Source organism: Tursiops truncatus, chromosome 12 (assembly GCF_011762595.2).
Source record: "Tursiops truncatus isolate mTurTru1 chromosome 12, mTurTru1.mat.Y, whole genome shotgun sequence".
Classification (NCBI taxonomy): domain Eukaryota; kingdom Metazoa; phylum Chordata; class Mammalia; order Artiodactyla; family Delphinidae; genus Tursiops; species Tursiops truncatus.
In genome coordinates this window covers 34,202,346-34,217,607 of record NC_047045.1, presented here as the reverse complement: position 1 = coordinate 34,217,607, position 15,262 = coordinate 34,202,346, and the positions used below count along the sequence as shown (strand labels likewise).

At 36.0% G+C, this 15,262-nt stretch overlaps 1 pseudogene; it reads right to left on the bottom strand.

Annotated features, from left to right (window-relative positions):
• The window catches only part of LOC109548978 (cerebral cavernous malformations 2 protein-like), a 29,352-nt pseudogene extending 15,731 nt beyond the window's left edge, over positions 1-13,621 (bottom strand).
• Between the last annotated feature and the right edge of the window lie 1,641 nt (positions 13,622-15,262).

The following is a 15,262-nucleotide window of genomic DNA, read 5'->3' as shown; positions in this document are numbered from 1 at the left end:
CTAGAAAACTGGCAAGTACCCTCATGTTCTATCACTCCCCTTTTCCAGTTGATTCTCAAGAAATAAAATAGTAACAATAATGGGTATGGTGAATTAAAGATGGCCAAAAAAAATTCCTTGGCATGCTTCCCATAAAAAGTCAGAGACAGTGATCCTTCCTCTTCCATATGGGTAGGTTTGGTATCTGCTTTGATCAACCTATATGGAAAAAGTGATAATATGCCCGTTTCCAGGCCCTGGAATTAAGGGCAGTGTCCACTTCTTATCTGTCAGAATAGTATCTCTGAGGGAATCCAACTTCCAGGGAAGAAGTCTAGCTACCATGCTATGAGGAAGCTAAGATAGCATGTGGAAAGGACTTACAGGGAGAGAGAGAGAAAGAGGGATGCCTTAAAAGTTCCTAGTTAGTTCAGTCATCACAGCCCTTGTGTCAGATATAAGCATAAACAACCAGATGATTTCAGCCATAGCTGCCATTTGTCTGTCACCAAGATCTTAAGTGTGAACTGCTCAGCTGAGCCCAGTCTAGCTCAAGAACCCTGAGAAATAATCATAAATTTTTGTTTTATGCCACTGTATTTTGAGATAATGTGTTCTCTAGCAAAAAGAACCTGAAATATGATTTTTAACACAGGTCATACCAGATATAATGTGATTTCTCCTCCACATTCCTTCAGTCACCAATTCTAGATTGTCCCTCAATAGATGTTTAATTCTTCAATCCATCTCTCCATTGTCAGTACCTCAGAATTAGAGTACTGTTATTCTAATTATGTAGAATAAGTTCTGGATTGTTCTCATTCGAAACCATTCTCTATCTTAGACCTGGAGTGACCTCTTAAAAATATGTACAAACTATGCTTAAAACATGCCAATGACTCTCGTTAAGAAGTTGAAAAAATTTTAAGTGACATAGAAAAGGCACTTTGTAACTGCCTCTATCTCAATTTTAGCTTCATCTTTCACTATTCTTTTCCTGTTTGTTTCAGTTTCTATTTCCCCAGAATTTTAATTTCATTTTTAATGTACTTTTCTCACATACTGTTTATTTTTTGAAATACAGTTTTCCTTTTTTTTGAGATTGGTGTTACTAAGAGATACTTCCTCTAATAGGACTTTAAAGTCTGCACAAGGCTGAGGTGCTAATATAGGTCGCAGAACATCTTGTGAATAGAGCTGTCAAAGACTTCACCATCTGCATTGGATGTGTGTTAATCTGTTTATCTTCCCTACTATGAGCTTCTTGATCTCCCTTAGGGTAAGGTCTGTGAACTTCTTACTGTGACATGTTCAACATTCAGCAAGTACTTATCACACATTTTATATATGCTGCAAAAATAGGTGGGGAAGAAATAAGTAAATAAATGAATGGTGAGACTGAAAAATTCACAATGTAAACAGACATTAAAGTGTAATTTTATAAACAAAAACATTAAGAGAATTGAATTTTTTAAGAAAATCATTTGCATTAATTTTTCTAAAGTGCTTTCTAATATATATATTGTTCAGTATTAATACCTAACATGTACTGAGCGTTTACTACTGCTTAACCTGGGACCTGTGCTAACTAATTGAATCCTCACAAGTCTATATTACAGGACTTTTCTGCCTCCATATTGTAGATGAGGAAACTGAAGTTCAGACAAGTTAAATAGGGTGCCTGAGGTCACATAGCTTCTCACTGGCAAATCTAGGAATTAACCTAGGTTATCTTTCTCAAGACGACACCCTCTAAACTTGACTACCTTTGTTTTAAATACAAAAATATATAGATTTATTTTACATAAGGTGAGAAATATCCATCATAAAGAATTTTATTCTTTTGGCTTTTAGGAGTATAGTTCTCTCAAGCCCTGCTCTTTATTATACAGAGGTTTGATTTTAAGGATATGAAAACATAAAATGTTCTATCCGTTATAATGAAGTGATACTGTAACTCTGAATAACAGATATTCAGAGTTCTCTGCACATACCATCAATAATTTTTATTTTATTTGTAATAGGTGATAGGCTTCAGATATATACAAATATCTGGCATGATCTAAGTAGTAGTGAATAGTTTCCCTGGATTCCTAAGAGATACTTTGATTTTGAAATAATTGGGAAAGTTTATGTGCAAACTACTGGATCAGGTTTGAAGTCAACTACCCTGTTCCTGCCTGTATTCATCCTGTGCTGCTAGTCCTTCTTAACTTATTTCAGTCAGTTTTTCTCAATTATGGGTCTAAATGAATAGAAAATGTTCAAGATCACCTTTTCCAAGCTTTTATCAAACCATGTGTAGACCAGCTCTGTGCAGCATGGCAGTCTATTTAGAGGCATGCTGTTTTCCTGGTCCTTGTTTTTGCATTATACCTGAGACACTTTGACAGGTTCTACAAGAGGTATCTGATACTCTTCCTGGGATCAACTAATTGAGATTTATAGTGTCATATCTCCACTGAAGGAAAAGTAAAAGAGATTCTGCTTAATGGCTACCTGATACCAAGTCCTAGAGTCATTTCTCCCACAACTCTACAACTTGAAATTTTACAAATAATTATATATTTTCTTAGGAGTTTCCACATGCATAATCACATTTGATTTTCATATAAATCTTGAAAAATTCTTAAAGTCATAGGAATTCAGGTTTATATTAGAAATCTGAGCCTGAAAGTAGGATGACTTATCCAATATCATATTACAGCCAAGAGTGGAACCCAGAACATCTGCCTGTTAATGTAGAATCCCAAAAGATAAAATAGAAGCTCAGACACATATCTGGTGCTCTGATTACCACAGTGACTCAAATCTTGGTATTCTTATAACCATCCATGGGTAGTACTGAGACTGAATGCACACCTGCCAGTTTTTTAAAGGTCATCAAGGAAATAACAGATATCCTCAAAAACAACAGTGAAAAAATACTAAATTTTCCATGTATTTGATAACTTTGCATTTTCTAGGCCAGTCTATTTTGAGTTAAAGACCTGTGTTTTATTTTGTTATTATTTATAATCCAGGAAGCTAGAACCCCTTGTTCACACACTTAAACAACAATCATGAAAAATGAAATTTCATTCTTAAGTTGACAGCGTCACATAAATACACAAGTGGAATAAACTCCTATTATAATAAACGTGGTTACTTAGATGTTAATATGTACACTGTATTTTACTGATTACATTTCAAAGTCAATCAATGTCATCTGGTACAGAAAACTATTGAATCACTAAGTATATCACAGAATTAATAATTTCCTGTCAGATAGCTGAAGTTACTTTTGTAAAATTTGGGGGGAAAGTGCATTAGTCTGACATACAAATTTGACTCCTTTAAACAATGTGAAAACCGCTTGCACTCAGACATTAGCAATAATTTTCCCTCCGTAGGCGAGATTACCTATATGAAAGACAAATTACCTATTGTCATTGGAATAAAATTTTTCTCTCCATGTAAAGTTATTTCACAAATCTGAAAATATGTGAATACTGTCATTTGCATTCAATGAGAATTTTACACATGACAAGAATCATTTAATGAGGAATAAAAACTCAGCAAATGGCTCATAATTTGCAAAATTTTTCCAAAATTAAAGATGATTTTTCACTGTACTCTTGTCAGTCCAGTAAGAAGATGTAAATTATTCATTATATGGAGATGACTCATTTTACTTAGAATTTCACAAAAACTGTTAAGTGATTGACAAAGGGGGAGGAATATACGTCATACAGAGCTAAGCGTTGTATAATACTATTGCCTGCATCAAAATACTTGCCACTTCTGCCTTATTAGACTGATATAATTAACTCCAAATTTAAAATGGTTAGATAAAATATATACTAATATAATTATCATTGGACTTATAGTAGTTTGAAATCAACTACTAAGCAATTTTAAATGGACTAATGATTTTAATCACTGTACAGCTTATTTGAAAAATGCTGTATCATATCACTCTGTATCAAAGATATCAGCAAAAGAATTATTTGTGTATCACTCAAATACCTGCCCAGAGAAATTATACCAGCTCTTTTAACAGAATAATATTAAATAAAAATTGTTTACCAAGTGTGGAAGCACCAAATAATAAAAACAGAAGACACTAACAAAATAACACAAATGTAGGGATTGTAGGATATGGCTACCAAAGCAAAGGGAAGAGTCTGGAGTGACTAACCCTGAGAAGCCTGCAGGAAGGCTCTGCAGAGCTTAAACTTAGGCTCAGGGAGGGGGTGGTGCTGCTATGCTGTTGCTGGCATCTCTGAAATCAAAGAGGGTCCCCATGGAGCTGAGTTCCGGATTTCTAAGAAGTGAACACTGGCCCACTGGTATTGAGATCTACAAGTAACAAAATAAGACTGGTTCTAAGGGTATAGAAAAATTGCAAAATGGATTCAGCTGCTGCTATGCGGTTATGGGAACAGACTGCCACCTCCAGGATGAAGAATCATTGCCAAGGTGATGCCTATACAAACAAAAAGCAAAACAGGAACAGGAAGAAAACTAGAAGGAGCAAATCCATTCTCCTTTCTCAAGTTTACCAATCTCCTTCTATTAGTGGAAATTAACCAAGAATAGCTGGCAAAACAGAAACTGATTTGGAGAGTCCCAATCCCAACATCATGAAGTTGCATATAGAAGGGTAGATTTGAAGCTGAGAGAGGCAATAGCTTATAATATATAAACACACAAATACATACTTAGGAAAGTATATGTATATATTACTAAAACTATAGATAGATATATAATTATGTATATCTATTCGTATGTATATAAAACTCTTATAGATATGACACATAAATGTCAAGTTCAGGAAATTTATACCACCTAAAGAATATGCTTGGTCTATAAATAGTCTCTTGAGATATTAGGATGACAGCTGAAGACTCTCCAAAAGGAAAAATGATAATGATAAACAGTCTATCAATTTTAGAAAATACAGGAAAAAACCCTAAAATTTTATTCAAGAAATGTTACTTTTAAATATGCTTGCTTTAATCAATTAGATCCAAGCAGAAAACTCATGTCATATAAGGTTTTGCTAACATATTCAATGTCAAAACCTTTAAAAAATGGTTGAGCATCTTTTCATGTGCCCGTTGACCATCTACATGTTCTTCCTGGAGAAATGTCTATTTAGGTCTTCTGCCCAGTTTTGAATTAGATTTTTTTTTGTTGTTGTTATTGAGTTGTATGAGCTGTTGATATATTTTGGAAATTAAGCCCTTGTCAGTTGCATCACTTGCAAATATTTTCTCCCAGTCTGTATTTTAAAAATCACTCTTAAATAATTTTTAAAAAAGATAAAAAGTCAGTTAAGTAATACAAAATTAGAACACTATCCACCAAACCTGACCTAATTCGCAAGTTAATACTGAATGAATGAGGAGAACATTTTTTCAAGGTGCACAGGAAACATTTACTGACTGTATTAACCCTATGCAGAAACATTAAAAAGTCTCAGTATATTTAAAGTATTTAAGTAATATAAATTATACCCTCGTACATACTGAAGGTAATTAGACATCAATAAAAATAAAAAATCTAAAGCATCAACCTACACTTGGTAGATGTTCTATATTTGTGGCTCCAAAAAGTAGTCACAAATATTTCAAACTAAATAATAATAAACCCCCAAATGTCAAAATTTGTATGATACAAAGTTAAGGCACATTTTAAAGAGCAAATAAAACATAGGTTAATAATTGAAGAGAAATAGTAAATACAAAATGTGAAATGAATGACATTTCAAAAATACATAAAAATAAAGAAAATAAAACAGTTAAAATCCTAGCCATGCTAATCAAGAAAAAATAAACAAAATTAACTATATCACACATGACAAAGAGGGCATCCCTAAAGATATCCACAGGCAGCGACGTTATCTTATGTAAAAGTTCCCAAAGAAGGACTGGCTACATTCCTGCAGTTTATATAACCCACAGATACTACAATGGAAAAGCACAAACATTCGCTTATTTTTCATATTAAAATAAAATGGAAAACTGGTCAATAACAGCAAGAGAATGATAAGTAAAATGTATTTTGAAAGACTTAAAGAATCAAAATAGAGAAATGCTTACTTAGTTTGGCTATGTTACTTTCCAGATGTATGCACAGACAGAAGTGAGAAAAATTCTACTCGGAAAGACAGAGTTTGTATAATTTATACCAGTGGGGCTGCATTAGACATATCTATTTTCACTCTAAGCACAAATCTTAAGGGTATAGAGTCCTGCTTTGCATAATAAGTGTAAACTGGTAGTAGCAAACCAAAAACTATAGAACTGAGAACTTCTGGATTCTACCCCAAGATGCAGAGCTAAATAGTGGGACACTTCCTCTCTTGCAACAGAAAAAGAGGTGGACTAACTTCAAAATCATAACTGGTAGCAGATCAAATAACTGGCCCAAAATCTAAGAAAATACAATGCTTGAAGAGAGAAAACAGATGCAAATTCACACTTACTGGAATAGATGCTACTGAACACATTAGAGTTTAGCTAGAATTGCTGACAAAATATTAAAGGTCAAGTGCAGATTGGCAGGATAGTGTGAAATCCCTGGAAGGAGTGGTCAGTATATACAAGCTCTTTTTCCTGAATCTTTACAGAAACAGCTCTGAGAGGTGTCTTTTGTGCTACAGACATAGGAGAGAGGAATGGCAGCCTTTCAAGAGGGGCAAGAAACTCAACTCAGATTCTGCTCCTTGTTATCTCTTCTATGGAACAAAAGCTACATTCTTGTGTATGGAGAGAAGGAGAGGGGTGCAGGCATATGTGTATATGCTCATATCCAATGTAATACTCATATCCAATAGGTCAAACTATATGGATATAAAACAGATAAGTGTTTGCCAGGGGTTGGAGGAGGAAAGGGGCTGACTGCAAAGGAACTTCATATGAGAAATTTAGAGTGATGGAAATTTACTCTTTGTTATCGGGGTGTGGGATACATGACTCTATGCATTTGTCAAAACCCATTGAACTGTAACATCGCAAGGAGTGACTTGGTTGAATACTGTGATAGGGTGCAAGACACACTACCCCAAAATATGGCACCTTAGTACATTGAATATTTTAAGCTAAAAGAGTGTGAGAAAACCACAGAAGCAGGAATACCACTGTGACTCCCTCCCCCCCACCTCACCCTTCTTCCCTGAAATGGGTCATAAAAGCCTCATGTGAGAGATGCCCTTCCTATATCTGGAGAAAAGGAGCACCCTTATCTCGGAAGACAAAGGGATGCCAAGAAGAATCTTAACAAACAGGCCTTGATAAGTTTTTCCCAGGTCGATACACTTAGCTTATACCCTTTTGTCCTATCACATTTTCCCATGACTTTCTACTCTTCATCAAACGTAGTATAAACATGCTTTTGATCTTCATTTTCTTATGAAAGCTTCTGTGTCATGTAAAACTGATATTAAATAAATTTAGGCTTTTCTCTTGCTAATCTGTTTTGTTTTGTTACAGAGCCCCACCCAAAAACCAAGAAGGGTAGAAGGAAAAGCTATTTTTCCCCTCCCCTACAATGTAGACAAATGAGGAAATAGAAAAATCACCATAAGAACACCATAGTAATAACTGTTGCAGGCAAGATTCATTGATGAATGACAAAATTAGTGGACAAACTTTAAAAAGAAACTAGCTATTTGCATACTCCAATATACCTTCCCCCCAACTTTTTAACTACTTTGATAGTTTCAAAAAAATACTATGAATTCTCAGTTACCTCTCTATCAAGGAGATGGGAGTTCAATTGCCTTCCTTTTCATTGTAAGCTGGGCTTAGTAACTAGATTCTAATGATAGATTATGAAAACGAAAAACAAGCTCTTTGGAGGAGACTTGAGTAGACATGACAACAAAATGCAGTTTGGGATCCAGAATTGGATCCTGGAATTGAAGAAGTACTTTAGTAAATAAAGTCTGTGACTTTACTGGTATTGATTATTCAAGGAATTAACATTAGGAGAAGATGAGCGAAAGTTATATGAGAACTTTCCGTACCATTTCTTAAACAACTTTGAGATATAATTTGTAAATCATAAATTCACCCATGCACACTTCAATAACTTTTAGTGTATTTACAGAATTATGCAGCTATCATGAAAATCTAATTTTAGAACCTTGCATCACCCCCCAAAAGAAACCCCATATCTGTTAGCTATCAGTCCTCATTTCTTTCCACCATCATCCCTTCCCAATCTAGACCACTAATATACTTTCTGTCTCCAAGTTTGCCTTTTGTAGACATTTCAAATAAATGGAATCATTCAATCGATCTTTTATGATTGGCTTCTTTCACTTAGCCTAATGTCTTCAAAATTCTTTCATGTTGTAGCATATATCAGCACTTCATTAATTTTTATTACATTGCATGACTATTCTGTTGTGTAAATGGATAACAAAACCACAATTTTTAATCCCTTCATCAGCTGGAAATTTGTATCATTTCTACTTTTTGGCTATCATGAATAATGCTACTGTGAAGGTAGCATACAAGCTTGTGTGTGGATATATATTTTGGATTCTCTTGGGATTATATCTAGGGCTAGGATTGCTAAATCCTATGGTAATTCTACATTTAACATTTTGAGAACCTGCCAAACCGTTTGCGGGCAGCAGTCGTACAAGGAAGGAGCCTCTGCATTTAAATAGAAAGGGAGTGTTAGCTTTCAATAGGGAGGGCTGGGCAACTTCTGCAGGCTCAGGGATTGCAGTTATATCTAAGGATTCAGCATTTGGGGACACCTGTCAAATTAGGGTCCTGTATTTCCCCAACGCTGGCCCTGAATTTGGCGTAGCGAAGCTGATTTAGTTGGGTTTTTAACCTTTTCTGGACCTCAGCCATTCATACTATTAAGTCCTTGGCCTGGCCTCAGCTTTACCTGCCCTCCAGCTGCAGGATAAGAGTCACTTTACACACTGCCAAAGGGACACTTTGGCTTTCACACTAGCTTTAATTACCTATTAATCCCCTGCAGCTTTTCATTACTTTTTTCAAGGTATCAATGGTACTTAGCAATAAATAGATATCCTGTCCCATTGTCTTTATACTTACCATTTCCCTTATGCCTCTCAAATGTCTGATAAATGGCTACAGCTTAAGCATTCCCTTTCACTGTTAAACTATGCCAGTTCACTACTTGTGAGACTTTTAACAAGTGGATCACCACCTTGAGTCAGGGGTTCTCTGTGCCCCACTTATCATCTCATGATGGCAGAGAGGCTGGCAAGACATCCAGTTACAAATATTGTTGCATTCTTTCTTGCACCACTCCTGAGAATTACTGTCACTAGTTTGTTTCTGAGGAAGCAGAAACTGAGAAAGAGTTTATCATGAAGTATTAATTAAGGATCAACACTGTGAGGATGAGGGCGGCAGCAGCACTAAGAGGAAGAGGTGAAACCGATTCACACCTGACAAATTTGACCATCCTCATGAGGACATTTGGAGTCAATGTAACCTGTCAGCATTTTCCAACATTGCGATTGACCTTGTGGATTCATTGTTGGATATGCGCCACATAGGAAAAGCATGGCCTTGGGTGAGGTCGTTCTCTGCCGCTGTGTCAAACCCTAATTCAGATTCCAAGAGGGGTGACAAGTCCTTCTTTAAAGAGTAATCTGGGTGGTGCACCACACCTATACCTGTATATATAATATGAGATAGAATTAAAAATAGGGTACTCATTTCTAACTTTCAGTCTAATATTCTCATTCGCCATGGTGTTCCAGGTAGAGAAATAGAGCAGTATTTTTGCCTACAATTGGGAACTAGTTAAAAGATGGTTATAATTTTTTTGTGTGACTTTTTTTCTTAAACCAATACTGCTCTCAGTGATACCTTTCCTCTGTAAGTGTTTTTTGGTAAAAAGGGTTCCTATCGCTCAATTTGCAAGGTGCATAAGTGTGTTTTTCTTTTCCGATTGTGTGTGTTTCCTACTCCTAATGTTTAACTGTTTAATACAGATTGCCTATTATAGTGTCTATACAAATCATCCATGCTAAACTATAGTATTTTATTTTATAAAGTAACCCAGGCAGAAGAAAAATTTTAAAGGAGACTTATGTTTGTTTCTCTGTGATGTGTTGAAAATAAGATATGTTGATTCTGAATAATTTGAGAAATAACTTTAAAATATATTTTTAAAAATAGGAAGTCTGCTCCTTAGAAATAATAATTGGCTTTTCTGTTTATGTGCTTGTTTGTTTCCTTAGCTTCATTTCTATTTTTTCTTATGTGTCACACTGTATTTTGGATTTGAACAAGTTGACACAGCAATTTTACAGTTAACAAATAGGACATTTTACAGAGCATCTGGTTGCAGACAGTTAGATATTTAGAGTTAGAGACTGAGGAGTTAAGAAATAAAAGATTTTTATCAAGAATGCAGAATACGGTGTTGTAAAAAACAACATACAAGTCTGATTTTCTTGCAATTTCTAATTTTTATATCATGGAATACCAGAATGAAAGTAAAATATATGGAATGTATGCAAATTTAGATAAAAACATATGAGTGAAATGTTTTTTACATGGACACATTTATCATTGTAAACATCCTTAAACAAATACAATTCATACGATAATAATTCATTAGTTGTTGTTTTACAACAACAAATGTCAATGTCAATTTAATGCATGTGGTAAATTTTTCTTCAAGTTGAATAATATTCCTATGTATGTGTAGCAAATGCTTTTCTGTAGCAAATGATTTTTAGTCTTTCCACATCAAACACATAGTCATTTTGAAACTGCATGCATACAAATGAGAATTACATGCATGTAAATTTGCATTTGAAATGACTAAATTTTCTTTCCATTTCCGTTCTTTATTCTCAACAATAAACTGTTTCTCTTATCTTAAAAGAATATATTGATTCTAAGCTCAGGATTTTATGACATTAAAGCCAAAGCAGATGTTTACATCCAAGTAATAGGACCAGAACATTTTTTTGTTATAATGACCTACTTGGCATTTAAACTTAAAATCTTTTAGAATAAAGGGCTTAGAGTTCCATAGGCCAAAATTTTATTTGCAGTTTTTCTTCTAGAGCAAAATGATGACAACTATCATATCTAAACCACAGGTATTTTATAAATTCAACGTATTTTTAACAAAAAGATGTTTCCTTACAATATCATGAAAGGCAGAAGGCTCAAGAACTCATGAAAATTGCCAAGAGGTATATACCTAATGTTAGAAATTAATTAAAATTATGTTCTTATTTTCAGTTATAGAAATTCCCAATTAAATGCTTAATCTAGATTAAAAAGTAACTCACATGAAATTACTTAGTGTCCTATGATGTCCTAAGAGTTTTATTTTTTGTGATTTTTAAAAATAATGAGCATTATCACAAGGAGATGATCCTAAGTTACGGAATTCTTCAATGTTTTGTCACTATTTATGCTCTAAATATGTTGAAATTCAATATGACAAAACAAATATATAGCTGTGGATACAGATTCAGTTATAAAGTATTAATATAGTGATTGCTAGAGTTAGACTTTCAGAAACAGTAAAAAGACCTCTGAAGCAAAAGTAGAGTAGGAACACTGAGGGCATAAGAATTAGAATCGATCAAAACCAGAACATGAACCCCAAACACAGAGCTGTTAATTTAGTTCAAGGGTCAAACTAAAGAGGGTTCATAAAAGTAAAACATGAAAGAGTTTGCAGATACCTTCCTCAGGTCCCTAGCATGATCCCTGACTCTAATTTAATGTTTCATATTTTTTGAATGTGTTTTTCCAATTGTTGCAATATTATTTGTTGAAAAGATATTTTTCCACTAAATTGTGTTTGCACGGTTCTCAAAAATGAGCTGTCCATATAAGTGTGGGTTTACCTCTGGACTCAATATTCTGTTCCACTGATGTATGTGTTTATCTTAATTTCAATACTGCACTTCTTTTATTGCTATAGCTTTATAAAAAGTTTTGAAATCAGGTAGTGTTAACCCAACTTGCCTTTCCTAATTTGTTTCATCTGTTCTAGATATTTTTTCATTTCTATGTGAATTTTCAATACCACAAAACTTAAAATCTTACTAACAACCTCATGAGGGAACTTGGAAGTAAAACCTTCCACAATCTCGTCTTGTAATGATTACAGTCGTAGCTGACATCTTGGTTGCAGTCTGTGAGAGACCCTAAAAATACTACCTACAAAAACTGTGAGATAGGAATTTCTAGTATCTGGTCTGGCATGTAAGAAGTCACCACTACATTCTAACAATAAGTAAAAAGCTAAACCGACTGAAAAATTAACAATTCTTCTTGGATCCCTTAACTAGGGTAAGACACAAGACAAACGCCTGCCCTGAAGACTGGAGAGTCAAACGAGGGAATACAGGGAGTCATAGCTTAACAGAGCAAACGCTCTTGAGGAAGAACCACCACAGGAACCTCAACAGTAATTGACGAGTTGCAGAGGTTCAGTGTGGACAAAACCAAGAGTTAAAATCTCCAGGTGGACTCAGTCTTAGGGAGACCTCCACAATACAGTGAGGTTTACCTTCAGGAGTTTGACCAGATTCTCACAGTAAATATCAAAGAAAAATCTCCTGTGGCTTCTGGTTGGGGGAAGGAAAAAGGGACCATTTTGAAATACACCAGAGAACTCTGTTCTTAACAAGGCTTTCCCTTAGAGGAATCTAGTTAACCAAGAGCCTAACTTGTTGGAGTATTATCAGAGGCTAACTGACCTGGAAAAAGGGAAATAACAAATTCCAGGCCACACTAGATATTTTGTTCCATCAAAGGGAGGAGAAAAACCTGAGACACTCTTGTGAAGTGCACAGTCTAGAAGCATAGACTCATCAAAAGACTGAGACCTAATCATAGGACTATAGAATGCTTCCTCTCCCCACAGACCTCACCACCACATTGCTAAAAGCTGATTTACAGCAGTTGCTTTTACCTAGTACATCACCTAGGTACTATAAAGAAAAAATTCACAAGACACACCAATGGCATAAACTATCTATCAAGAAACTATCTACCTATCAAGAAAAAAATCACAAGGCACAGCAGTGGCATAAAACACAACTTGAAGAGACAGAGCCAGTATCAGAACCAGACACAGGAGGAATGTTGGAATTATCAGACTGGGAATTTAAAACAACTATGATTAACATGCTGAGAGCTCTAATGGATAAAGTAGACAGCATGTAAAAACGGATGGGTAACGTAAGCAGAGAGTTGGAGATTTTAAGAAAGAAGCAAAAAGAAATGTTACTGATCGAGAAGGTGGAAGATCTCGGCGAAGCTGCAGTCCCCGGCTGCCTGGTCATGCCCTGCTTCCTCCCTCCCAATCCGCCCCTCTCTCCAGCACCCCCACCTCTCTCCCTGAGTGACTGAGAGCCTAGCACCCCACCCCCGCCACATGGCATGGAGCCAAGATCCCAGCAGAGCCCTAACTACCCATTTAGCATCTCTTACCTCCACAGTCGCTGAGCTGCTCCAGAGCCCGAGCAGAGGGCAGCATGACCCCCTAGGCTTGCCGCAGCCGTGCCCATAGCCACAACTTCACTGCACTCTGGTTGGATCCTGCTGGCCAACCCCAGTCCGCCCTCGGGTTCACCATGCCAGCTGTGTGGCTGACAGGGCCTTGGTGTTATGGCCATGTGTCAGGCCTGTGCCTATGAGGTGGGAGAGCCGAGTTCAGGACATTGGTCCAACAGAGACCTCCTGGCTCCACGTAATATCAAACAGCGAAAGCACTCCCAGAGATCTCCATCTCGACTCTAAGACCCAGCTCCACTCAACGACCAGCAAGTTACAGTGCTGGACACCCCATGCCAAACAACTAGCAAGACAGGAACACAACCCCACCCATTAGCAGAGAGACTGCCTAAAATCATAATAGGTCACAGAGACCCCAAAACACACCACAGGATGTAGTCCTGCCCACCAGAAAGACAAGATCCAACCTCATCCACCAGAACATAGGCACTATTCCCCTCCACCAGAAAGCCTACACAACCCACTGAACCAACCTTAGCCATGGGGGCACACACCAAAAACAACGGGAACTACGAACCTGCAGCCTGTGAAAAGGAGACCGCAAACACAGTAAATTAATAAAATGAGAAGACAGAGAAACATACAGCACATGAAGGAGCAAAGTAAAAACCCACCAGACCAAACAAATGAAGAAGAAATAGGCAGTTTACCTGAAAAAGAAATCAGAGTAATGATAGTAAAGATATCCAAAATCTTGGAAATAGAATGGAGAAAATACAAGAAACATTTAACAGGGATAAGAAGAACTACAGAGCAAACAAACAATGATGAACAACACAATAAATGAAATTAACTATTCTCTAGAAGAATCAATAGTAGAATAACTGAGGCAGAAGAACGGATAAGTGACCTGGAAGATAAAACAGTGGAAATAACTACTGCAGAGCAGAATAAAGAAAAAAGAATGAAAAAAATTGAGGACAGTCTCAGAGACCTCTGGGACAACATTAAATGCAACAACATTCGAATTATAGGGGTCCCAAAAGAAGAAGAGAAAAAGAAATGGACTGAGAAAATATTTGAAGAGATTATAGTTGAAAATTTCCCTAATATGGGAAAGGAAATAAGTCCAGGAAGTGCAGAGGGTCCCATACAGGGACACGTTAAGACACATATTAATCAAACTATCAGAAATTAAATACAAAGAAAAAATATTAAAAACAGCAAGGGGAAAACAACAATTAACATACAATGGAATTCCCATAAGGTTAACAACTGATCTTTCAGCAGAAATTCTGCAAGCCAGAAGGGAGTGGCAGGACATACTTAAAGCAATGAAGGGGAAAAAACTACAAACAAAATTACTCTACCCAGCAAGGATTTCATTCAGATTCGATGGAGAAATTACAACCTTTACAGACAAGCAAAAGCTAAGAGAATTCAGCACCACCAAACCGGCTTTAAATAAATGCTAAAGGAACTTCTCTAGGCATCAAACACAAGAGAAGGAAAAGACTTACAATAACAAAACCAAGACAATTAAGAAAATGGTAATAGGAACGTACATATCGATAACTACTTTACATGTAAATGGATTAAATGCTCCAACCAAAAGACATAGACTGGCTGAATGGATACAAAAACAAGACCTGTATATATGCTGTCTACAAGAGACCCACCTCAGACCTAGGGACACTTACAGACTGAAAGTGAGGGCATGGAAAAAGATACTCCATGCAAATGGAAACCAAAAGAAAGCTGGAGTAGCAATTCTCCTATCAGACAAAATAGACTTTAAAACA